Genomic DNA, 24,164 nt, shown 5'->3' with positions numbered 1-24,164 from the left:
ATGTTGAGGTGGAACCTCCTGGGCTGCAGTTTCCATCCATTGCCCCTTGTCCTGTCACAGGTTGCAACTGGGCAGAGTCTGTCCCTTGCTTCCTGACCCCCAGCCCTCAGATATTGAGAGACATTGATTAGAAAGTGCATGATAAAAGTTTACAGAGGTTCCAAAGGCAACTGCTTAAGTTTTTCCTCCATGATTTTACCCAGGCTCTCTCAATTTGAGAGCCTTTTCTGGGAAAGGAATGTGTTTACCATGCACAGAGAATCCAGGCCTAATGCGGCTTAGAGGCTTAATTTGCTATTTTAATAGGGAGGAGAAAAAAACTCTGTGGTCTCCTGTCACTGATTTGTAAAAGTGACCCTTCCCCCACAGGCTGAGAGCTGGCTGCAGCCAAACCTCAGGGAGTTCAGTAAGGACAAGTGCAGGGTCCTGCATCTGGGGAGGAGTAACAGCAGGCACCAGGACAGGATAGGGAATGCCCTGCTGGAGAGCAGCTCCATGGAGAAAGACCTTGGAGTGCTGGTGGGCAGCAAGTTCTGCATGGGACAGCAATGTGGCCTGGTGGCCAAGAGAGCCAAGGGGATCCTGGGGGGGTAGCAAGAAAAGTGTGGCCAGCAGGGCTAGGGAGGTTCTGCTCCCCCTCTGCCCTGCCCTGCTGAGACCACACCTGCAATCCTGTGTCCAGTTTGGGGCTCCCTGATGCAGAGAGTCCAAGGGAGAGCCAGGAGGATGCTTAGGGGACTTGATCATCTCCTCTGTGAAGAGAGACTGAGAGCCCTGGGGCTGTTTAGTCTGGAGAAGAGAAGGCTGAGAGGGGATCTGATCAATGTCTATCAAGAGCTGAGGGCTGGGGGTCAAGTGGAGGGGGCCAAGCTCTTTTGGGTGCTGCACAGCAATAAGCCAAGGACCAATGGAGACAAACTTGAAGAGAGAAGGTTTCAGCTCAACATGAGGAGAAACTTCTTTGCAGTGAGGGTGACAGAGGCCTGGAGCAGGCTGCCCAGAGAGGTTGTGGAGTCTCCTTCTCTGGAGCCTTTCAAACCCCAGCTGGATGCATTCCTGTGCAGACTCCCCTGGGTGATGCTGCTGCGTCAGGGGGCTTAGACTGGATGATCTCTGGAGGTCCCTTCCAGCCTCTAATGTTCTGTGATTCTCTATATATCACAAAGTATGTAGCAAGTCATTGACACCAGCCTGACTCCACAACTACATCCCAGGTCTCCCTGCCATTAAACCACCGTGGTCAGCCTTTCCTCAGAGCAGAGCTGCTCCAAGACCTGATTATTTTCTTGGCTCTCCTCTGCACCCTCTCCACCAGGTCCATGTCCTTCCTGCATTGAGGGCTCCAGACCTGTACACAGCACTGCAGGTGAGGTCTCACCAAAGCAGGGAGGCATTATCCCCTCGCTCCCTCTCTGTCCACACTGCTTTTGCAGCAAACAACCTCTCTGCAGCCTTTCTGTAGCCCCTTTCAGGTACTGGCAGGCTGCTATTAGAGCCTCCTCTTCTCCAGGCTGAACACCCCTGGCCGCATAGTGACGCTGAGCTGGTGACTAGTTTGGGACCATCAGCTGCAGGATCAGCTGAGAGAAGCATTCTGGGGTAGGAATGAAGCAGCTGAGCAGTTAGGAGGACAGATGGCACCTGGTTATGGCCCCAGAGCTGCCAGTCAGAGGGGGTCTCCCGAGAGAGCTCCGTGTAAAGGTTTGCTGGCCGAGCCGCTGGCAGCCGCGGCCGGCGTACGCCCAGCCTGGCATGTTTTCACTCTGCATGTAGGGCAGGCAGTGTGAGACACATGCCCCACCGCTGACCTCGAGCTCTTGACCCAGAGGGGCTGTCTGCTTGAAAAGATGATTCATTCCCTCTGCTGGAAGGGCTGAATGAATAGGCAGTATTCAGGCTGCAGAGCACTTACCAGCTTTGGGATTCCCTCAAAGCCGAGCTCTGACATGACCGGGTCAGTAACCAGGCGCTTTTTGTTCCCGGCTCCTCGAACAAGAACTGTCTCTTTGCATCCTTCAGTGCTTCCCCACAAATCAGGTCGAGTTTTTTCTGGCTTGCTAATTATTCCTGCTAGACTTCTGCTGGGCTTCAGGATGAAAAGGAGTTGTGTGGCTGAAAGCTCAGGGCATAAAACTTACAGAAGAAATCGCTGGCTGGCTGGCAGCAGCCGTGGCAGCCATCCTGGCCTGCATCAGCAAGAGTGTGGCCAGCAGGAGCAGGGAACTCATTCTGCCCTGTGCTCAGCACTGGTTAGGCCACATCTTGAGTCCTGTGTCCAGTTCTGGGCCACTCAATTCAAGAAGGACATTGAGATACTTGAATGTGTCCAGCTGGGGAGAGGACTGCAGCGCAGCCCTGTGAGGAGAGGCTGAGGGAGCTGGGGTTGTTTAGCCTGGAGAAGAGGAGGCTCAGGGATGACCTCATTGCTGTCTACAACTACCTGAAAGGTGGTTGTAGCCAGAAAGGGGTTGGTCTCTTCTCCCAGGCAACCAGCACCAGGACCAGAGGACACAGTCTCAAGCTGCGCCAGGGGAGGTTTAGACTTGAGGTGAGGAGGAAGTTCTTCCCCGAGCGAGTCATTCGTTTTTGGAATGGGTTGCCCAGGGAGGTGGAGTCACCGTCCCTGGAGGTGTTCAAGAGGGGATTGGATGTGGCACTTGGTGCCATGGTCTAGTCATGAGGTCTGTGTTGATAGGTTGGACTCGATGATCCTTGAGATCTCTTCCAACCTTAGTTATACTGTGATACTGTGATATTGTTGTTCAGCCTGGAGAAGAGGAGGCTCAAGGGAGACCTTATGGTTGTCTACAACTAGCTGAAAGGAGATGGTAGCCAGGTGGGGGTTGGTCTCTTCTCCCAGGCAACCAGCACCAGAACAAGAGGACACAGTCTCAAGCAGCACCAGGGGAAGTTCAGGCTGGAGGTGAGGAGAAAGTTCTTCCCAGAAAAAGTAATTGGCCATTGGAATGTGCTGCCCAGGGAGGTGGTGGAGTCCCCATCCCTGGAGGTGTTAAAAAAAGGCTTGGATGTGGCACTTGGAGCCATGGTTTGGTTGTCAGGAGGTGTTAGGTATTAGGTAGTAGGTTGGACTAGATGATCTCTGAGGTCTTTTGCAACCTGGTTGATTCTGTGACCCTGTGAATAGACCACATCTGGGTAGTGCTGGGCTTTATTTGGTCAGGGAATGATGTCACAGTTTGAAGGGGGGGCCTAGATCCTGACTGCAAAGACTGAAAGTAAACTAAACTCTATTGGGATGTAAAAGAAAAATAATCACAGAATCAACCCTGTTGGAAGAGACCTCCAGGATCAGCAAGTCCAACCAATCACCCAACCCTAACCAATCAGCCAGACCATGGCACTGGGTGCCTCACTCATAGAAAAATGATAAGGCCTATATAATTCATTGGGTTGTTAATGGGAATATGGAGCAGAGGCACAAACAGTTCTTGCTCTCTTTTCTTCTTCTGTCCCTCCTGCTTGCAGCTTCTCTCTCTCTCCCTTCCATGGCCTTGCCAGGGGATCTCTGGACTCCTGTGTGAGGTAAGGGGAAGGAGGGAGGGAGCCTGGGAGGAGGTGAATGGTCACCCTAGATCCACCCAGGGGTGGTCTGAGGAGTTTCTGTGTTGTTTATAAATTGTAAATATCTACCAATTGTACATCTCTTGTATATTTTGTACACATCCATTGCATTTCATGCTTCCAGACTTCAGATGGCTTGTCAATAAAGCTTCATTTAGCTTCCATCCCAAGCTGAGCTAAGTCTGGAGATTCTGTTTTGGGGGTAGTTCCTCCAAATTAGTTGGGGGGGTGGAGTGGGGTGGGTAATTTAAACCCACCACACAATGAGAAAGTTGAGTTCTGTTCTTGTTGGCAGACCATGTTAAAGACTGTCAAGCATGCAAGTAGAGAAAAAGAAGTAACAGTCACTACCAGAGGTGCATTGAAAGTTGTCACACGTGCACAGCCACCCGAACCAAAGCTAAGGTTGTGAGGGTACACCTCGGGATCCTGGCTGGGGAAGGATCACAGGATCACAGCATCAGAGGATGTCAGGGGTTGGAAGGGACCTCTGGAGATCTTCCAGTCCAACCCCATTGCCAGAGCAGGAGCATAGAATCCAGAACAGGTCACACAGGAACACATCCAGACCGGGCTGGGAACGCTCCAGAGAAGGAGACTCCACAACCTCTCTGGGCAGCCTGCTCCAATGCTCTGTGAGCCTCACAGTGAAGAAGTTCCTCCTCATGTTGAGGTGGAACCTCCTGGGCTGCAGTTTCCATCCATTGCCCCTTGTTCTATCACAGGGTGCAACTGAGCAGAGGCTGTCCCCTCCCTCTTGACCCCCAGCCCTCAGATATCGATAGATATTTATTAGATCCCCTCTCAGTCTTCCCCTCTCCAGACTAACCAACCCCAGGGCTCTCAGCCTCTCCTCACCAGGCAGTGCTCCAGTTCCTTCAGCATCCTTGGAGTCCTTCTTTGGACTCTCTCCAGAAGATCCCTGCATGGGACAGCAATGTGCCCTGGTGGCCAAGAAGGCCAAGAGGATCCTGGGGTGCATTGAGAGGAGTGTGTCCAGCAGAGCCAGGGAGGTTCTCCTGCCCCTCTACTCTGACCTGCTGAGACCTCACCTGGAATATTGCATCCAGTTCTGGACTCCCCACTTCAAGAAGGACAGGGATCTGCTGGAGAGAGTCCAAGGGAGGGCTGCAAGGATGCTGAAGGGACTGGAGCCCTGCCTGGTGAGGAGAGGCTGAGAGCCCTGGGGCTGTTTAGTGTGGAGAGGAAAAGACTGAGAGGGGATCTGATCAATGCCTATCAATAGCTGAGGGCTAGGGGGCAAGAGGGAGGGGACAGGCTCTGCTCACTGGTGCCCTATGACAGGACAAGGGGCAATGGATATAAACTACAGCACAGGAGGTTCCACCTCAACATGAGGAGGAACTTCTTCACTGTGAGGGTCCCAGAGCACTGGAACAGGCTGCCCAGAGAGGTTGTGGAGTCTCCTTCTCTGGAGCCTTTCCAGCCCTCTCTGGATGTGTTCCTGTGTGACCTGTGCTGGATTCTATGCTCCTGCTCTGGCAGGGGGTGCTGCTGGAATCGATGATCTCCAGAGATCCCTTCCCACCCCTCACCTCCTGTGATCCTGTGTGCTCCTGTGACATCAACCTTGTGATCAAGCCCCCAAAAAATTACCACTTAAACGCTGCAGTTGATATTTCACACCCTAACCGTGCCAGTGCTGAGCTGCTTTCGGGAACGTACTGAGCTCTTTATTTTGCTGTACCGCTTCCAAGGAGCCTTGCTCATAACCATTTGCAGCTTCTGAAATGAGGGTGGTGTTCTTCCTTTTCTTTCCTCCCCAGCAAGCCATGACTATTGAGACAACATGGTTTAAAATAGAAGGCTTCTTGCTATCAATACGGAACGAACGCAACGGTGACAGCGACGTACTGGATGATCAGTTGTCTCCTCACAGCCAATATTTCACTGCTCTCTTTGTTTCCCAGTACAAAACCCAACAGAGCTCCCTTCTCCCTTTGCCTCCTGACATTTTACTGCTTTCTGTCCCCAGTTTACCTGTTCAGAATCCCTGGAGGGCTGCAAGGATGCTGAAGGGACTGGAGCACTGCCTGGTGTGGAGAGGCTGAGAGCCCTGGGGCTGTTTAGTGTGGAGAGGAGAAGGCTGAGAGGGAATCTGATCTATGTTTATCAAATACTGATAAGTATCAGTATCTGAGGGCTGCATGTCAGGAAGGAAGGGACAGGGACAGGCTCTGCTCACTTGTGCCCTGTGACAGGACAAGGGGCAATGGATGGAAACTGCAGCACAGGAGGTTCCACCTCAACATGAGGAAGAACTTCTTCACTGTAAAGGTACCAGAGCACTGGAGCAGGCTGCCCAGAGAGGTTGTGGAGTCTCCTTCTCTGGAGCCTTTCCATCCCTGTCTGGATGTGTTTGACTCAATGATCTCCAGAGGTCCCTTCTAACCCCTAACATCCTCTGATCCTGTGACACTTCCCAGAGCAGAGCAGCATCACATGCTGCTCTTTCTAGCAACATCTAGATAGAGACAGAAATCCTCTCTTCTCAGGGTGCTTTTGTGTCCTGAGTAAGGGCAGCAAAACCCAGTGTGTTCCTGTGTGACCTGTGCTGGATTCCATGGTCCTGCTCTGGCAGGGGGTTTTAGGCTCAAGGTGAGGAGAAAGTTCTTCACTGAGAGAGTCATTAGCCATTGGAATGTGCTGCCCAGGGAGGTGGTGGAGTCCCCATCCCTGGAGGTGTTCAAGAGGGGATTGGATGTGGCACTTGGTGCCATGCTCTAGTCATGAGGTCTGTGGTGACAGGTTGGACACAATGATCTTTGCGGTCTCTTCCAACCTTGGTGATTCTGTGATTCTGTGATCTCCAGAGGTGCCTTCCAACCCCTGACATCCTCTGATCCTGTAAGGTCTTATAACAACACATTTCCAAAATCAACAGAGATGTAATTAGCTGAGGGGCATTAAGAAGAGTGTCCCCAGCAGGTCAAGGGAGGTTGTACTCCCCCTCTACTCTGCCCCAGTGATACCAAATCTGGAGTGCTGTGTCCAGTTCCAGGCTCTCCAGGTCAAGAAGGACAGGGAAATACTAGAGACAGTCCAAGGGAGGGCTACAAGGACGAGTAAAGGACTGGAACATGTCTGATGAGGACAGGCTGAGAGACCTGGGGCTGTTTAGCCTGGAGAAGAAAAGGATGAGAGGGGAGCTTGTAGATGTTTACAAGTATCTGAAGGGTGGGTATGAAGAAGAAGGGCCCAGGCTCTGGTGCCCTGGGATAGGACAAGAGGCAATGGATGACAACTGGAACCCTAGAGGTTCCATCTCAACATGAGGAAAAACTTATTTGCTGTAAGGGTCACAGAGCACTGGAACAGGCTGGTTGTGGAGTTTCCCTCTCTGGAGACTTTTACAACCCACCTGGAAGTGTTCCTGTGTGACCTGCCCTAGGTGATCCTGCTGTGGCAGGGGGGTTGGACTGGATGGTCTCCAGAGGTCCCTTCCAACCACTGCCATTCTATGATATTTCTGAACACTGTGCAATATTCTCCTGATCAGGCCAGGGCAATCTTTTCTGGCAAGAAAGGTACAGAAGGAGTTAACTTCTGAGTGGATCAGTGCAGTATTCAGTGTTCTCAGACCACTTCTCAGACAGTGGGATGGAAAATGGTCAGCAAAAAAAGTTTTCTAAAGACATGGCATTAGGACACTTCTCACTCCAAGCCTTCCACAAAATCCAGATTAAAAAAGTAATAATAATAAAGAAATCACAGCTTAATTCCTAACATTCATTTCACCATTTCAGCAATTGCTGAACAAGGAAGATAGAAGATCAAGAAAACGGGGACATCAGCAAAGCCCTGTGCTGTAGAATCACAGAATGGCCCAGTCCAGAAGGGACCTCCAAAGCTCATCCAGTCCAATCCCCCTGCAGTCAGCAGGGACGTCCCTAACTAGATCAGGTTGCCCACAGCCCTCTCCAGCCTCACCTTGAATATCTCCAGGGATGGAGACTCAGCCACCTCCCTGGGAAACCTCTTCCAGTGTTCCACCACCCTCATAGTGCAGAACTTCTTCCTAACATCCAATCTAAATCTGCTCTGCTCTAGTCTGAAGCCATTGCCCCTGGTCCTGTCCCTGCAGGCCTTTGCAAACAGTCTCTCTGCAGCCTTCTTGTAGCCCCCTTCAGGTCCTGGCAGGTTGCTCTTAGGTCTCCCTGCAGCCTTCTCTTCTCCAGGCTGAACACCCCCAGCTCCCTCAGCCTGTCCTCACAGCAGAGTTGCTCCAATTCCCTCATCATTTTCATCACCCTCCTCTGGTCCCTCTCCATCAGGTCCATGTCCTTCCTGTGTTGAGGGCTCCAGACCTGCACACAGCACTGCAGGTGAGGTCTCAGCAGAGCAGAGCAAAGTGGCAGAATCACCTCTCTGGCTCTGCTGGCAATGCTGCTTTGGATGCAGCCCAGGCTGCCCTTGGCCTTCTGTGCTGCAAGCTCACCCTGCCTGCTCCTGTCCAGCTTCTCCCCACCAGCACCCCCAAGTCCTTTTCCTCAGGGCTGCTTTCTATCCCCTCCTTCCCAGCCTGTATTGACAGTGAGGATTGTTCCAGCCCAGGAGCAGAACCCTGCACTTGCTCTTGTTGAGCCTCATGAGGTTCCCCTGGGTACCACCTCTCCAGTCTGTCCAGGTCCCTCTGGATGCCATCCTGTCAGCACCACACAGAAGCTATACTACAAAATACATTAAGGCCCCTGGAGTGTCCCAGCTCTGTGAATCTCTGTGAAATGTTTACACAAGACCAAATTAGACAGAAATGGGCAGAGCTGGATGTTCATACACTAAAATGTGTACCCAGACCCTTTGCAGCCTTTGCTTTCCAATAGCTGAAGGCATCCTGCAGGAAGGCTGCAGAGGGACTTTTAACAAGAGTGTCCACCCACTGGACAAGGGGAAAGGGATTGAAACTGAAGGAGAAGAGGTTGAGATTGTATCTTAGGAAGAAGTTCTTCATTATGAGGGTGGCAAGGCTCTGGCATAGATTGTCCAGAGAGGTTGTGGCTGCCCCCTCCCTGGAGATGTTGAAGGCCAGGCTGGATGGGGCTTGGAGTAAGCTGGGCTGGTTGAGAGATGTCCCTGGCCATGGCTGGGAGATTGGATTAGATGATCTCTAAGGTCTCTTCCAGCCTAAGCCATTCTGTGATTCTGTGTTGCTGAGGAGAAGGAAAAGCAGAGCAGTCCAGGCAATATCTATGTGGAAAACCAGGGAGAGGAGGAGACCCTTCTTCCTTAGCTGAGATGGTTCTCTCCTTCCCCAACCCCTACCTGCAGCATTCTGCCTTGCAAACAGCCCTGAGATTTCTGTAGGTCCTACTTGCAACACTTGTCTGAAGGTGTGGGCTTGGTCTTGATGACAGAGCCAAACAGGTCCATGATCCCCAACATGCATGATTCATCCCTGACACACAGTTCCTGACAGAAGGTTGTAGTTCTTCTGCATGTAAGCAAGGCAAGGACATTTTTGGGTGTCAGTGTTAACTTCCTACGCTGTTCATCTCCTGTAGGCAGGCTGGGGTAAAAAAAGACCCCCCACAACATATATTGAAGATAATGCTTGAAAAATATGTAAAAGTCACTGAAACTTAGGAGGAGAGCCTGAGGGGGCTGAGGGCTCTGGAGCTTGGAGAGGAGGAGCCTGAGAGGCAACCTCATTGCTGTTGATAAAGCTGTGCAGGGTGAGTGCCCAGAGGCTGGAGCCAGGCTCTGCTGGGGGATGCCCAATGCCAGCACAAGGGGCAGTGGTGGAAGCTGAGGCAGAGGAAGTGCCATGGAAACAGAAGGAAGAATTTTTTCCCTGTGAGGGTGACAGAGGCCTGGAGCAGGCTGCCCAGGGGGGTTGTGGAGTCTCCCACTCTGGAGATCTCCCAACCCCACCTGGATGTGTTCCTGTGTGACCTGCTCTAGGTGATGCTGCTCTGGCAGGGAGGTTGGACTGGATGAGCTATGGAGGTCCCTTCCAGCCCCTAACACTCTGTGATTCAAGCAATGGCTCTCAGGATAATCAGATGACAGGAGGTCAGAGATGTCTTGATTATAAAATCCATGACATCCCTCATTTCAAAGGAGGAAAAAGGCAGATCGATGACAAGGGATAAACAGTCTGTGAGTCTGTGACCCCATAGGGCATCCCTAAGAAACTGGATGGGTGCTTGGTGCCATAGTGTAGTTGATTAGATGGTGTTGGGTGACAGGTTGGACTCGATGATCTCTGAGGTATTTTTCAACCTGGTTAATTCTATTCTATTCTATTCTATTCTATTCTATTCTATTCTATTCTATTCTATTCTATTCTATTCTATTCTATTCTATTCTATTCTAATTATTTTCTACTCTATTCTACTCTATTCTGTTCTATTCTTTTCTACTCTACTCTATTCTATTCTACTCTGTTCTCTCCTATCCTATCCTATCCTATCCTATCCTATCCTATCCTATCCTATCCTATCCTATCCTACCCTACCCTACCCTACCCTACCCTATCCTACCCTATCCTACCCTATCCTACCCTACCCTACCCTACCCTACCCTATCCTACCCTAGCCTACCCTAGCCTAGCCTAGCTTAGCCTAGCCTAGGCTACCCTACCCTATCCTATCCTATCCCATCCCACCCTACCCTACCCTATCCTATCCTACCCTATCCTATCCTATCCTATCCTATCCTATCCTATCCTATCCTATCCTATCCTATCCCACCCTATCCTGTCCTACCCTATCCTATCCTATCCTATCCCATCCCACCCTACCCTACCCTACCTTATCCTATCCTACCCTACCCTACCCTACCCTACCCTATCCTACCCTACCCTACCCTATCCTATCCTATCCTATCCTATCCTATCCTATCCTATCCTATCCTATCTTATCCCATCCCATCCCACCCTACCCTACCCTACCCTATCCTATCCTATCCTATCCTATCCTATCCTATCCTATCCTATCCTATCCCATCCCACCCTATCCTATCCTATCCTATCCTATCCTATCCTATCCTATCCTATCCCATCCCATCCCATCCCACCCTATCCTATCCTATCCTATCCTATCCTATCCTATCCTATCCTATCCTATCCTATCCTATCCTACCCTATCCTATCCTATCCCATCCTACCCTACCCTACCCTACCCTATTATGGGCATTTTCCTGTGTGCTTGGGTGGGTGTCTGACCTTCCTGACTGCGCACCAAAACCTCTGCCACTTGCCGCCGCCTCCCTCAGGAGCTGGCAGCGTGATGTAACTGTGACGCCGGAACGCATCAAACCGGGCCCCAGCAAGGTGAGGAGCAGCACTGCAGCCCTCCTTCCAGAGGAGACAACAATAGCACGGCTGAAAGGATGACGAAGAGCCTCGGCGCTCAGCAACGCCTCCTTCCCCTTTGCCTTCCCCCTGTCGGCTCTGCAGCAGCAGCGCCGACACCAGCGGCATCGCTGCAGTTGTAAGGGCTTCACACCCACATCAAGCACACACAGGGAAAGGAAAAGGGGGGGGGGGGGGGGGGGGGGGAAGGGGGGAAAATGAAATAAATCCTAATTCTGTAGGCTTCAGTGATTTTAGATCACGTTCCTTACCATGAAAACTTGATTAAATGCCACCCACAAACTTGCAGAAGGGGGAGGGGAGAGGGAGAGGGGTTGGGGGGGGTTGGAAACCAACAAACCAAACAACCACCACGACCAAAACAACAACAACAACAACAACCATCTACTTTTAATCAGTGGTAGGAGACTTGCTGCATTGCAGCATTTTCCTAGGCTTCACAACCTGCTGTTGCAGGAAGAGGCAGCAGAGATGCCCAGGCAGATAAATTATACTGAATGCTTGATTCTCTGTGTGTGTGTGTGGGGGAAATCCAACAACTGTAGCTGTTGGTGTGGTTGTCAGGCAGGATCATGCCCCAGGATGCCATCAGAGGAGGAGGAAGCACACAGACATGTTCTGCGCCCTGTTACAAGGCCTGGTTTGAAAGCTGGAAAATGAGCTACAGAGAGTCACAGAAGGCACTGAGGTGGAAGGGACCTCTAAAGGTGCATCTCATCCAGCACCCATGGAGAATGCAGGGACATCCTCAACTAGAGCAGCCTCCCTCACCTTGAATATCTCCAGGGATGGGGCCTCAACCATCTCCCTGGGAAACCTCTTCCAGTGTTCCACCACCCTCATATCAAAGAATCTACTCCTAACATCCAATCTCAATCTGCTCTGCTCTACTTTCAAGCCATTGTCCCTGGTCCTGTCCCTGCAGGCCTTTGCAAACAGTCTCTCTGCAGCCTTCTTGTAGCCCCCTTCAGGTCCTGGCAGGTTGCTCTTAGGTCTCTCTGGAGCCTTCTCCTCTCCAGGCTGAACACCCTCAGCTCCCTCAGCCTGTCCTCAGAGCAGAGCTGCTCCAACCCCCTGATCATTTTCATGGCCCTCCTCTGGACCCTCTCCATCAGGTCCATGTCCTTCCTGTGTTGTGGGCTCCAGACCAGCACACAGCACTGCAGGTGAGGTCTCAGCAGAGCAGAGAGGCAGGATTCCTTTTTCCATCTCTGGCCACAGTGCTTTTGCTACAGCCCAGGCTTCCACTGGCATTCTATGCTGCAGATGTGCTTCATATATACATGGAAGGGCAACCTCAGCAGCCACTCAGGACAAGCATCTGTTTTTCATAGAATCACAGAATGGTCTGGGCTGGAAGGGACCTCCAAAGCTCATCCAGTCCAACCCCTCTGCAGTCAGCAGGGACATCCCCAGCTAGATCAGGCTGCCCACAGCCCTCTCCAGCCTCACCTTGAATATCTCCAGGGATGGAGCCTCAACCACCTCCCTGGGCAACCTGTTCCAGTGTTCCACCACCCTCACGGTGCAGAACTTCTTCCTAACATCCAATCTCAATCTGCTCTGCTCTGGTTTGAAACCATTACCCCTGGTCCTGTCATTTTTGGTGCTGAGATAAATCAAAGCTCTGAAACACACTGGTTCCAACCCCAGTTCATCCATGTGCTGCCTTTATACATTCAGACAGATGTGTGACTGTTTCAGGACATCCCAGTGGCAGCACCCTGTCACCTAGGCTGCTTCTCTGTCTTTTGAATTTTACAGTCCCATCACCACCTTTGGCTTGCTGGCTTATAGACACCAAATTCTTGCAGTCTGACCTGGAGCCAGGCTGCAGAGCTGGCATCCCAAGCCTGTAGCCACTTCAAGGCAAACAATCAGCAGCACAGCCTACTTGGGAGCCACTTAAAATGAGGCTGGGGAGAGGCCTTGAGCACAGCCCTGTGAGGAGAGGCTGAGGGAGCTGGGGTTGCTTAGCCTGGAGAAGAGGAGGCTCAGGGGAGACCTATTTGCTCTCTACAACTACCTGAAGGGTGGTTGCAGCCAGGTGGGGGTTGGTCTCTTCTCCCAGGCAACCAGCACCAGAACAAGAGGACACAGTCTCAAGCTGTGCCAGGGGAAGGTTAGGCTCAAGGTAAGGAGAAAGTTCTTCCCAGAATGAGTTGTTAGCCATTGGGATGTGCTGCCCAGGGAGGTGGTGGAGTCCCCATCCCTGGAGGTGTTCAAGAAGGGATTGGACATGGTACTTGGTGCCATGGTCTAGTCATGAGGTCTGTGGTGACAGGTTGGACTTGATGATCTTTGAGGTCTCTTCCAACCTTGGTGATTCTGATACTGTGACACCTTCCAGCATCTCAACATCTTTGCTAAACTGAGGGGCCAAAAACTGGACACAGGACTCAAGGTGTGGCCTAACCAGTGATGAGCACAGGGCACAATGACTTCCCTGCTCCTGCTGGCCACACTGTTCCTGATGCAGGCCAGGATGCCACTGCTGGCACCCTGCTGGCTCATGTTCAGCCTACCATCAACCAGCACCCCCAGGTCCCTCTCTGCCTGGCTGCTCTCAGCCACTCTGACCCCAGCCTGTAGCACTGCCTGGGGTTGCTGTGGCCAATGTGCAGAACCTGGCACTTGGATGTGTTCAATCTCCTGCCCTTGGACTCTGCCCATCTGTCCAGCCTGTCGAGGTCCCTCTGCAGAGCTCTCCTATCCTCTAACAGATCAGCTCCTGCCCCCAGCTTGGTGTCATCTGCAAATTTACTGATGATGATGATCTCAATCCCCTCATCCAGATCATCAATAAAGATATTGAACAGGACGGGGCCCAGCACTGGTCCCTGGGGACATTCCTAAGACCCCCAGGGCCTTTTGAAAGGCACAACAGTTTTACGGCTCAGGCACCCAGATCTAAGTGTAGAGTTCAGTGCAGGGCTCTGCTGTTCACCTGCTCCATGGCCTTGACCTTGTGAACAGATCACCCTGTGCCTCAGTGCTCCCAGTTGTAAAGCAAAGATTCCAGTGTTCACACTGTCTGCAGCTCGCCTGCTTTTGCTGCAAACACTGCCGGGCAAGGGCTGTCTCTTCCCATATGTGTGAGGATGCTCTGGCTCCCAACCAAAGCCTTGGGATCCAGATTTCAGGGAGTTTTGTTCAAGGAAGGACATTTATCAGACACAGCATCTGCCTGGAGGCAGCACAGCAAACTTGCAGCCATGGAAAGGAGACAGAAATGCAGAGGGCCGCGACGTTGGCCACGGACACCAGAGCCTGAGCTGCTTCTTCAGGCTGCTGGGGAAGTGAAGGGATCTGGGGCAGCTGTGTGCCTGCTAGACAGCTCTAGGGAGAGAGACAGCCCTGAGGTTTGGCTAACAGCTGCAGTCCCTGAGCTTCTAGGCAGAGTGTCTGGAGAGTAGCCAGGCAAAAAGGGACCTGGGGGTCCTGGTTGATAGTAGGCTGAACATGAGCCTGCAGTGTGCCCAGGAAGCCAAGAACGTCAATGGCATCCTGGCCTGGATCAGAAACAGTGTGGCCAGCAGGAGCAGGGAAGTCATTCTGCCCTGTGCTCAGCACTGCTTAGGCCACACCTTGAGTCCTGTGTCCAGTTCTGGGCCCCTCAGTTTAAGAAGGACATTGAGACACTTGAAGGTGTCCAGAAAAGGGCAACAAGGCTGGGGAGAGGCCTTGAGCACAGCCCTGTGAGAAGAGGCTGAGGGAGCTGGGGTTGCTTAGCCTGGAGAAAAGGAGGCTCAGGGGAGACCTTCTTGCTCTCTACAACTACCTGAAGGGAGGTTGTAGCCAGGTGGGGATTGGTCTCTTCTCCCAGGCAACCAGCACCAGAACAAGAGGACACAGTCTCAAGCTGTGCCAGGGGAGGTTTAGGGTGGATGCTAGGAAGAAGTTCTTTCCAGAAAGAGAGATTGGCCATTGGAATGTGCTGCCCAGGGAGGTGGTGGAGTTACCATCCCTGGGGGTGTTTGGGAAGAGACTGGATGGGGTGCTTGGTGCCATGGTTTAGTTGCTTAGATGGTGTTGGATGATAGGTTGGACTGGATGATCTCAAAGGTCTTTTCCAACCTGGTTAATTCTATTCTATTCTATCACCTGGGCCTGCAGCAAGAAGGCACAGAGAAGCTCAACTTAGCTCCTCAGTGCTGCTGTATGGAACCCTGATCTCTTCAAACTCCCTGTGATCTGCTCAGCCTAGCAAGAACAGCCACAGTTATTAAAATATGTGTGAGAAACCTCTTGCTGAAGGTTGCAGCCCACACACCATACTGAAGAGCCTCTGCTGCTGATGTGAGCATAAAAAACAGATTCTTAGTTCAGCTCTGTAGGGCTGCTGGTTGTCTCTACATGACTTAATTCTTTTGCATCATCTTCACAACATTTCTCTACTCTTTCCTCCTGGGTTCTATATAAAGCTTCCTGCATTTCTGCTTCTGATGGATGCTCACTTCTAAAAATACCTTTTACAAGTACTGCCTTTGATAGCAATTAAAAATGACACAACAGAGTGCCAGGATCCATTGAAGAAAATCCCTTGAGGCCATCCAACCAGAGCTGGACAGGAGAGAGTCCAAGGGAGAGCCAGGAGGATGCTTAGGGGACTTGAGCATCTCCCCTGTGAAGAGAGACTGAGAGCCCTGGGGCTGTTTAGTCTGGAGAGGAGATGGCTGAGAGGGGATCTGATCAATGTCTATCAAGAGCTGAGGGCTGGGGGTCAAGTGGAGGGGGCCAAGCTCTTTTGGGTGGTGCACAGCAATGAGCCAAGGACCAATGGAGACAAACTTGACCAGAGAAGGTTTCAGCTCAACATGAGGAGAAACTTCTTTGCAGTGAGGGTGACAGAGGCCTGGAGCAGGCTGCCCAGAGAGGTTGTGGAGTCTCCTTCTCTGGAGCCTTTCAAACCCTACCTGGATGCATTCCTGTGCAGACTCCCCTGGGTGATGCTGCTGTGTCAGGGGGCTTGGACTGGATGATCTCTGGAGGTCCCTTCCAGCCTCTAATGTTCTGTGATTCTCTATATATCACAAGGTATGTAGCAAGTCATTGACACCAGCCTGACTCCACAACCACATCCCAGGTCTCTCTGCCATTAAACCACCCTGGTCAAGCCCCTGCTCATTTCTGCTGGTTAAATTGGCTGCAGATGCATGAATGTAGAAGCAATCCAACACTGCTTGCTCCCTAATTCCCTCATTGTGTTTGTGCTCTGGTTTCCTCTCCCTGCCTGCTGTGTCTAGCCACATCTCTAGCTGTGAATCCCACCAGCCAATTCCTATCCTCTCTGACAGAAGACACTCAGTTCCTACCTACCACCTTAGCACACCCACAGATGGGTATAGAGGAGAGAGAAGATATTAATGTCTCTATGAAGAGAAATACTAGGAGAGGAGCTCAGCCCTTATTCCTTATGTTTGGCAGTGTCCTGGTGGTCTGCTCAGTACCTGCGGAGCTCCCATGCAGCCAAAGCATATCCTCCTTCTGCCCAAATTAAGTGTAAAAGCAAACACAGGCAGAGGAGGAAACAGGTGCTGGTTAAACCACAGTGAGGTCACTGCAGAGAGGACATTGAAAGTTGCTGAGAAATTACTACAGTTATGGTTTGAAGGTGGAAATTTTGCCACTTTGCTCTGCTGAGACCTCACCTGCAGTGCTGTGAGCCCTCAACACAGGAAGGACATGGATCTGATGGAGAGGGACCAGAGAAGGGCCATGAAAATGATCAGGGGGTTGGAGCAGCTCTGCTCCAGGCTGAGGGAGCTGGGGGTTTTCAGCCTGGAGAAGAGAAGGCTCCAGGGAGACCCAAGAGCAGCCTGCCAGGACCTGAAGGGGGCTACAAGAAGGCTGCAGAGAGACTGTTTGCGAAGGCCTGCAGGGACAGGAGCAGGGACAGTGGCTTGAAAGTAGAACAGAGCATATTTAGATTGGATGTTAGGAAGAGGTTCTGCACCATGAGGGTGGTGGAACACTGGAAGAGGTTGCCCAGGGAGGTGGTTGAGGCTCCATCCCTGGAGATATTCAAGGTGAGGCTGGAGAGGGCTGTGGGCAACCTGATCTAGTTGGGGATGTCCTTGCTGATGGTGCAGATGGATTTGTACTGGAGGACCTTGGGAAGACCCTTCCCACCAACCCAGACCATTTTATGATGCTATGATTCTCTCTCCTATTTCCCAGCATGAACCAAGGAGTCTCTGAGCTCCTCACTCCAGGGACAACCCCAGTCTCACCAGAGTGCTGCCTCACCGTTATACCTCCACCCATCTCTGCAGGTTTGACTGTTAGCTCTTTGGGGTCTGGCACAACTCTGCTGTGAGAGCAGGCAGCAGTGATCTCATGCAGATTGGCCACTTGGTTGCTCACATGATGGCAGCTGGGGTGGTGAATCAGGGAGCATCAGCAGGAATCACAGCCAGAGCTGCCACACGCAGTGCCCAGCGCCCAGGCGTGCCAGCAGTAAGCCAGCCTTGATCCTGTTGTGTCTGACTCTGTTTTCATTGCACTCATCAAACACAAATACAATTCTTCTGCCTTCTCCCACTTCTGAGCAGCAAAGCTGGTGCAGGACTCATTGCAGGAGCAAGCAGATTGTGGTTGTTTTGTTTTGCACGAGTCATAACTAAAACAAGGAACCCAGGGAGCTGTGATTGAGAAGCCTCTCAGTCCCCCATGGCAGGGGGGTTGGAGCTGGATGATCCTTGAGGTCCCTTCCAGCCCTGACAATGCTGTGATGCTATGCTGCAGAATAATCTTCCCTGCATAGCTACAAATAACATCATCAATTAATTGCTGAGAAAGGACTACTGGGCAAAGTGCTAATGGAGTCCCCCAGGGATCAGTGCTAGGTCCAGTCCTGTTCAATATCTACATCAATGATATTGATGAGGGGACAGACAGACAGAGTCTGCTCAGCAGGTTTGTGATGACACCAAACTGGGAGGCTTGGCTGAGACACCTGAAGGCTGTGAGGCCATTCAGATGCTTGGACAGACAGAGCTGGGCAGAGAGGAACCTGATGAGGTTCAACAAGGAGAAGTGCAGAGTCCTGCACCTGGGAAGGAAGAATAAACTGCAGCAGTACAGGTTGGGAGGGGATCTGCTGGAGAGCAGCCCTGGGGAGAAGGACCTGGGAGTGCTGGTGGTCAGCAGGTTCTGCAGGGGACAGCAATGTGCCCTGGTGGCCAAGAAAGCCAATGGGATCCTGGAGTGCATTGAGAGGAGTGTGTCCAGCAGATCCAGGGAGGTTCTCCTCCCCCTCTACTCTGCCCTGCTGAGACCTCACCTGGAATATTGCATCCAGCTCTGGGCTCCCCAGTTCAGGAGGGACAGGGATCTGCTGGAGAGAGTCCAAGAGAGGGCTGCAAGGATGCTGAAGTGACTGGAGCCCTGCCTGGTGAGGAGAGGCTGAGAGCCCTGGGGCTGTTTAGTGTGGAGAGGAGAAAAATGAGAGGGGATCTGATCAATGTCTATCAATACGTGAGGGCTGGGGGTCAGGAAGGAAGGGACAGGGACAGGCTCTGCTCCGTTGCAACCTGTGACAGGACAAGGGGCAATGGATGGAAACTGCAGCACAGGAGGTTGTAGCTCAACATGAGGAGGAACTTCTTCACTATGAGGCTCCCAGAGCACTGGAAGAGGCTGCCCAGAGAAGTTGTGGAGTCTTCTTCTCTAGAGCCTTTCCATCCCTGTCTGGATGTGTTCCTGTGTGACCTGTGCTGGATTCTATGGTCCTGCTCTGGCAGGGGGTTGGACTTGATGAGGTCTCTTCCAATCCCTAAGATCCTCTGATCCTCTGATCCTGTGATCTACACCAAACACCCCACTCAGACATGGCAAGAGGCAGACCAACCAACAACTTTATGCCTTCCTAAGAAATATGTCCTGATGCCTTCTGATTGAGAATTCAAGGATGCTCTGGAAAAGAATGAATACAACAAACTGTGTCTGTGATGCCAGGCTCTCCGTTTTCACCTGAGGATCTCACCTCCACATGAATTGTCTGGCACAGACTATCCTCTCCCAACCTAACTATCCCAGCTGCCCAAGGTGTCCTGGACAGAGCCTGGACTGAATTCTCTCTTCCTGCTTCAGAAGGGACCAAAGTCTCAGAGGCATTAAGAAGAGGAGAGCAATGACTCATCTGAAGGATGGCAACTGGAGTAGTTTTTGGTCACGATTCTGAAGAGAGTTTTCTTTCATCAACTGTGCTGGAAAGAACATCATGAGTCAAGCATCTGTTGTTCTCCCAAGCTTTGCTGCTCAACACAAATGAATCTGTGCCTCTCCAGCTCCTCTCAGGGAGAATGCTCCCCACCACTCCTATTACTCCCACTCTCTCCTTCCAAAGCATGTTTACTAACACAACTGTTTCAATACACATAACTCAGCCTCAGCTCCCAGCCTCAGGTGCCCCAGCACTGGGCTTGCAATGGTCAGGCCTTTCAGAATCACAGAAACAATGAGTTTGGAAAAGACCCTCAGCATCACCAAGTCCACTACTCTACAAGGATCACCCCGAAACCAGAGCCCCAAGCACCACAGCCAAACCACCTTCAAACACATCCAGCCTTGGGGACTCCACCACCTCCCTGGGCAGCACATTCCAAGCCCTGACCACTCTTGATGGGAAAAAAATTCTTCCTCCTGTCCAGTCTGAACCTGCCCTGCTGCAGCTTGAGGCTCTTCCCTCTTGTTCTATGGCTAATCACCTGTGAGAAGAGACCAGCACCAAGCTCTGCACAACCTCCTTTCAGGGAGCTGTAGAGAGCCAGGAGGTCTCCCCTCAGCCTCCTCTGCTTCACACTAAACATCCCCAGCTCCTTCAGTTGCTCTTCATTAGATTTCTGCTCTAGGCCCTTCCCAGCTTCCTTGCCCTCCTCTGCACTGGCTCCAGCACCTCCACATCTCTCTTGTCTTGAGGTGCCCAAAACTGGACACAGCACTGGAGGTGTGGCCTCCCCAGAGCTGAGTGCCAGGGGATAGTCTCCTCCCTGCTGCTGCTGGACACAGCATTGCTGATCCCAGCCAGGATGCCTTTGGCTCTCTTGGCCAGCTGGGCACACTGCTGGCTCCTCTTCAGCTGCTTGTCCATGAGCACCCCCAGGTCCCTTTGTGCCAGGCAGCTTTCCAGCCACACTGCCCCAAGCCTGGAGCACTGCAGCAGCTGGTTGGAGCTCCAAAAGCAAACACACTTCTCAGCTGCAGCAGGTCTTGACAAAAATCACAAATCACTTCCTCAACTCACCTTTTCCTTGCTTAATTTTGCCCCTCTACAAAATAACTGCAGTAGTGCACAGCAATGGAAAAACTCAGTATTGGGGTGGGTGCTGATCCGAACCAATGCACCCAGCACAATCTGCACTACACAGAAGGGTTTGTTTTCCCTTACTGACCAATCTCTTCCTCAAAATGAAGCTCCTTTACTCATCACTAAAGAGGGCAAAGGAAGGATGACTGAGCACAGAGGACAGAGGAGGGGCTGGAAGTTGGCACTGCCTGTGAAGCACTCATGGAAAAAGTGATCCCATTCCCACCTGATCCCTGTAAATGGCTTTGCAGTGCAGGACACTAAATGGCTGAGCATTGCAAGCCCAGTGCTGGGACACTCTTCCTTTCCCCTCTGGCCTACCTCTTTAGCATAGAATAGAATAAGAATAAGAATAAGAATAAGAATAAGAATAAGAATAAGAATAAGAATAAGAATAAGAATAAGAATAAGAATAAGAATAAGAATAAGAATAAGAATAAGAATAAGAATAAGAATAAAATGGAATGGAATGGAATGGAATGGAATGGAATAGAATTAACCAGGCTGGAAAAGACTTTTGAGATCATCGAGTCCAACCTATCACCCAACACCATCTAATCAACTAAACCATGGCACCAAGCACCCCATCCAGTCCCTTCCTAAACACCTCCAGGGATGGTGACTCCACCACCTCCCTGGGCAGCACATCCCAATGGCCAATCTCTCTTTCTGGGAAAAACTTCTTCCTAACATCCAGCCTAAACCTCCCCTGGCACAGCTTGAGACTGTGTCCTCTTGTTCTGGTGCTGGTTGCCTGGGAGAAGAGACCAACCTCTGCCTGGCTACAACCTCCCTTCAGGGAGTTGTAGAGAGCAAGAAGGTCTCCCCTGAGCCTCCTCTTCTCCAGGCTAAGCAATCCCAGCTCCCTCAGCCTCTCCTCACAGGGCTGTGCTCCAGACCCCTCCCCAGCTTTGTTGCCCTTCTCTGGACACCTTCCAGCATCTCAACATCCTTCCTAAACTGAGGGGCCCAGAACTGGACACAGGACTCAAGGTGTGGCCTAACCAGTGCTGAGCACAGGGCAGAATGACCTCCCTGCTCCTGCTGGCCACACTATTTCTGATCCAGACCAGGTTGCCATTCGCCTTCTTGGCCACTTCTTGCATCCAAGAAGTTGAGGAGATGATTACCAAAACCTCCTGCAACCTCTGCCTGCCAATTCCTGCCTGAACAACTTGGCTGTAAAAAAGTTTTTAGCATCTACTGGTGACTCAGCCTGACAGGTAGGATTATTACTAACACCATCAACAACCACACCTGAATCCTTTCAAAATGAAGCAAATGCTACCTTTGATAGCTGATAAACACCACACAGTGTTCTGCCTCTGTGGGCTGTGTACAGAACAGGTGTTTTGAAGCAAAAGATGGTGCAGAGCAACAAGGATGCTGAAGGCAGTGGAACATCTTCCTCCTGAGGAGAGCCTGAGGGAGCTGAGGGCTCTGGAGCTTTGGGAGAAGGAGCCTGAGAGGTGACCTCATTGCTGTTGCTAAAGCTGTGCAGGGTGAGTGCCCAGAGGCTGGAGCCAGGCTCTGCTGGGGGATGCCCAATGCCAGCACAAGGGGCAGTGGTGGAAGCTGAGGCAGAGGAAGTTCCATGGAAACAGGAGGAAGAATTTCTTCCCTGTGAGGGTGACAGAGGCCTGGAGCAGGCTGCCCAGGGGGGTTGTGGAGTCTCCCTCTCTAGAGATCTTGAAACCCCACCTGGATGTGTTCCTGTGTGACCTGCTCTAGGTGACCCTGCTCTGGCAGGGAGGTTGGACTCGATGAGCTATGGAGGTCCCTTCCAGCCCCTAACACTCTGTGATTCAAGCAATGGCTCTCAGGATAATCAGATGACAGGAGGTCAGAGATATCTTGATTATAAAATCCATGACAGCCCTCATTTCAAAAGAGGAAAAAGGCAGATTGATGACAAGGGATAAACAGTCTGTGAGTCTGTGATCCCACAGGGCATTCCTAAGAGACTGGATGGGTGCTTGGTGCCACAGTGTAGTTGATTAGATGGTGTTGGGTGACAAGATGGACTGGATGATCTCTGAGGTCTTTTCTAACCTGGTTAATTCTATTCTATTCTATTCTATTCTATTCTATTCTATTCTATTCTATTCTATTCTATTCTATTCTATTCTATTCTATTCCATTCCATTCCATTCCATTCCATTCCATTCCATTCCATTCCATTCCATTCTAACACAAAGGAGGAAAGCCCAAAGGCTAGTTTGGGACAAGGACACTGTGGCTATTGTTGAGTTTCAGCTCAAAGTGAGAGGCTCCCTGCAGGTGAGATTGCTGAGCAGCCTACCAGTTGGCACAGGACTATTTCTAAGAGGATGAAGGAGGTTTGCATCACAGAATCAGAGAATGTTAGGGGCTGGAAAGGAGACCTTCTTGTGGCCTTTCAGTATCTGAAGGGGGCTACAGGAAAGCTGGGGAGAGACTTTTGAGGGTGTCAGGGAGTGATAGGACTGGGGGGATGGAGCAAAACTAGAAATGGGTAGATTCAGCTTGGATGTCAGGAAAAAAATCTTCCCGATGAGGGTGGTGAGACACTGGAACAAGTTGCCCAGGGAGGGTGGAAGCCTCATGCCTGGAGGTTTTTGCAGCCAGGCTGGCTGTGGCTGTGAGCAAGCTGCTGTAGTGTGAGGTGTCCGTGGCCATGGCAGGGGGGTTGGAACTGGCTGATCCTTGAGGTCCCTTCCAACCCGGACAATTCTGTGACTCTAAGAAGCCAGGGGGCACTCCCCAGCTATACTCTTTTATTTCAAGAGCAGTAGTTCAGGGCTGTCAGTTAAAGAAGGGACCTGCAGAGACAGTTTGAGACTGACACTGTTGTTGTCCTGAGTGTTAACTTCATCATCAGTGGAATATTCTCCACAAGGCAATGGTGGATGCAATAACACTGCCCATCACTTTAAGTCTAGACTTTAAGTCTAATTTAATCCTTCATTTACTACTTGCATGCTGCTGCAAGGGTACTCTGGGGCCATGGGAAAAATTCCTGAAGCATGAAGGATCACTGTAAAGCAGCCTTCTGCTGCCCTTCACCCTGGCAGACACTGGCTGGGAGCCAGCCTGCAGCCCTGCTGGGTCGCTGCCTGCGCTCCCTCCCCCTGACGTGAGAAAATGCTGGGGCAGCTTCTGTCCTCCCACAGCTCTCCATCCAGAAGGTGAATGCTCCTGCCCAAGCTGCTGGGCTGCTTGTCCCAGGCTTTCCAAAAGGAGGGGCTGGCACTCAGTGCAACAACAACAACAAAACCAAACCCAGAATCACAGAGTGTTAGGGGCTGGAAGGGACCTCCAGAGCTCATCCAGTCAGGGAGTTGGAGACAGCAAGAAGGTCTCCCCTGAGCCTCCTCTTCTCCAGGCTAAGCAACCCCAGCTCCCTCAGCCTCTCCTCACAGGGCTGTGCTCAAGGCCTCTCCCCAGCCTTGTTGCCCTTCTCTGGACACCTTCAAGTGTCTCGATGTCCTTCCTAAACTGAGGGGCCCAGAACTGGACACAGGACTCCAGGTGTGGCCTAACCAGTGCAGAGTCCAGGGGCACAATGACTTCCCTGCTCCTGCTGGCCACGCTATTCCTAATGCAGGCCAGGATGCCATTGGCCTTCTTGGCCACCTGGGCACACTGCTGGCTCATGTTTAGGCAGCTGTCAATCAGCACCCCCAGCTCCCTCTCTGCCTGGCTGCTCTCCAGCCACTCTGACCCCAGCCTGTAGCTCTGCATGGGGTTGCTGTGGCCAGAGTGCAGCACCTGGCACTTGGACTTGTTGAATGTCATCTTGATACTTTCTGGCTGCTCCTTTGGGTGCTGCTGAGGGCCACGGTTTAGTGGTGGTCCAGCTCTGGTGACTGGCTGCAGCCAAACCACAGCAGCAGGCAGCAACACCCTCACCCCTCTCAGCTGCTGTGTCTTTACAGCACCATCATCTTAGGACCT

At 51.6% G+C, this 24,164-nt stretch overlaps 1 protein-coding gene across 29 annotated transcripts in view; it reads right to left on the bottom strand.

The window, feature by feature from the left end:
* MAP2 (microtubule associated protein 2) overlaps positions 1-24,164 on the bottom strand; it is a 341,956-nt gene that overhangs the window by 119,228 nt on the left and 198,564 nt on the right. The gene's annotated exons all lie outside the window — the stretch shown is intronic.

The sequence above is a fragment of the Melanerpes formicivorus genome, unplaced genomic scaffold, assembly GCF_026170545.1.
Source record: "Melanerpes formicivorus ecotype bairdi unplaced genomic scaffold, bMelFor1.0.p_v2 SCAF_5, whole genome shotgun sequence".
NCBI lineage: Eukaryota > Metazoa > Chordata > Aves > Piciformes > Picidae > Melanerpes > Melanerpes formicivorus.
The sequence above is the reverse complement of the archived record's forward strand: the minus strand, read 5'-3'. Positions and strand labels throughout refer to the sequence as shown.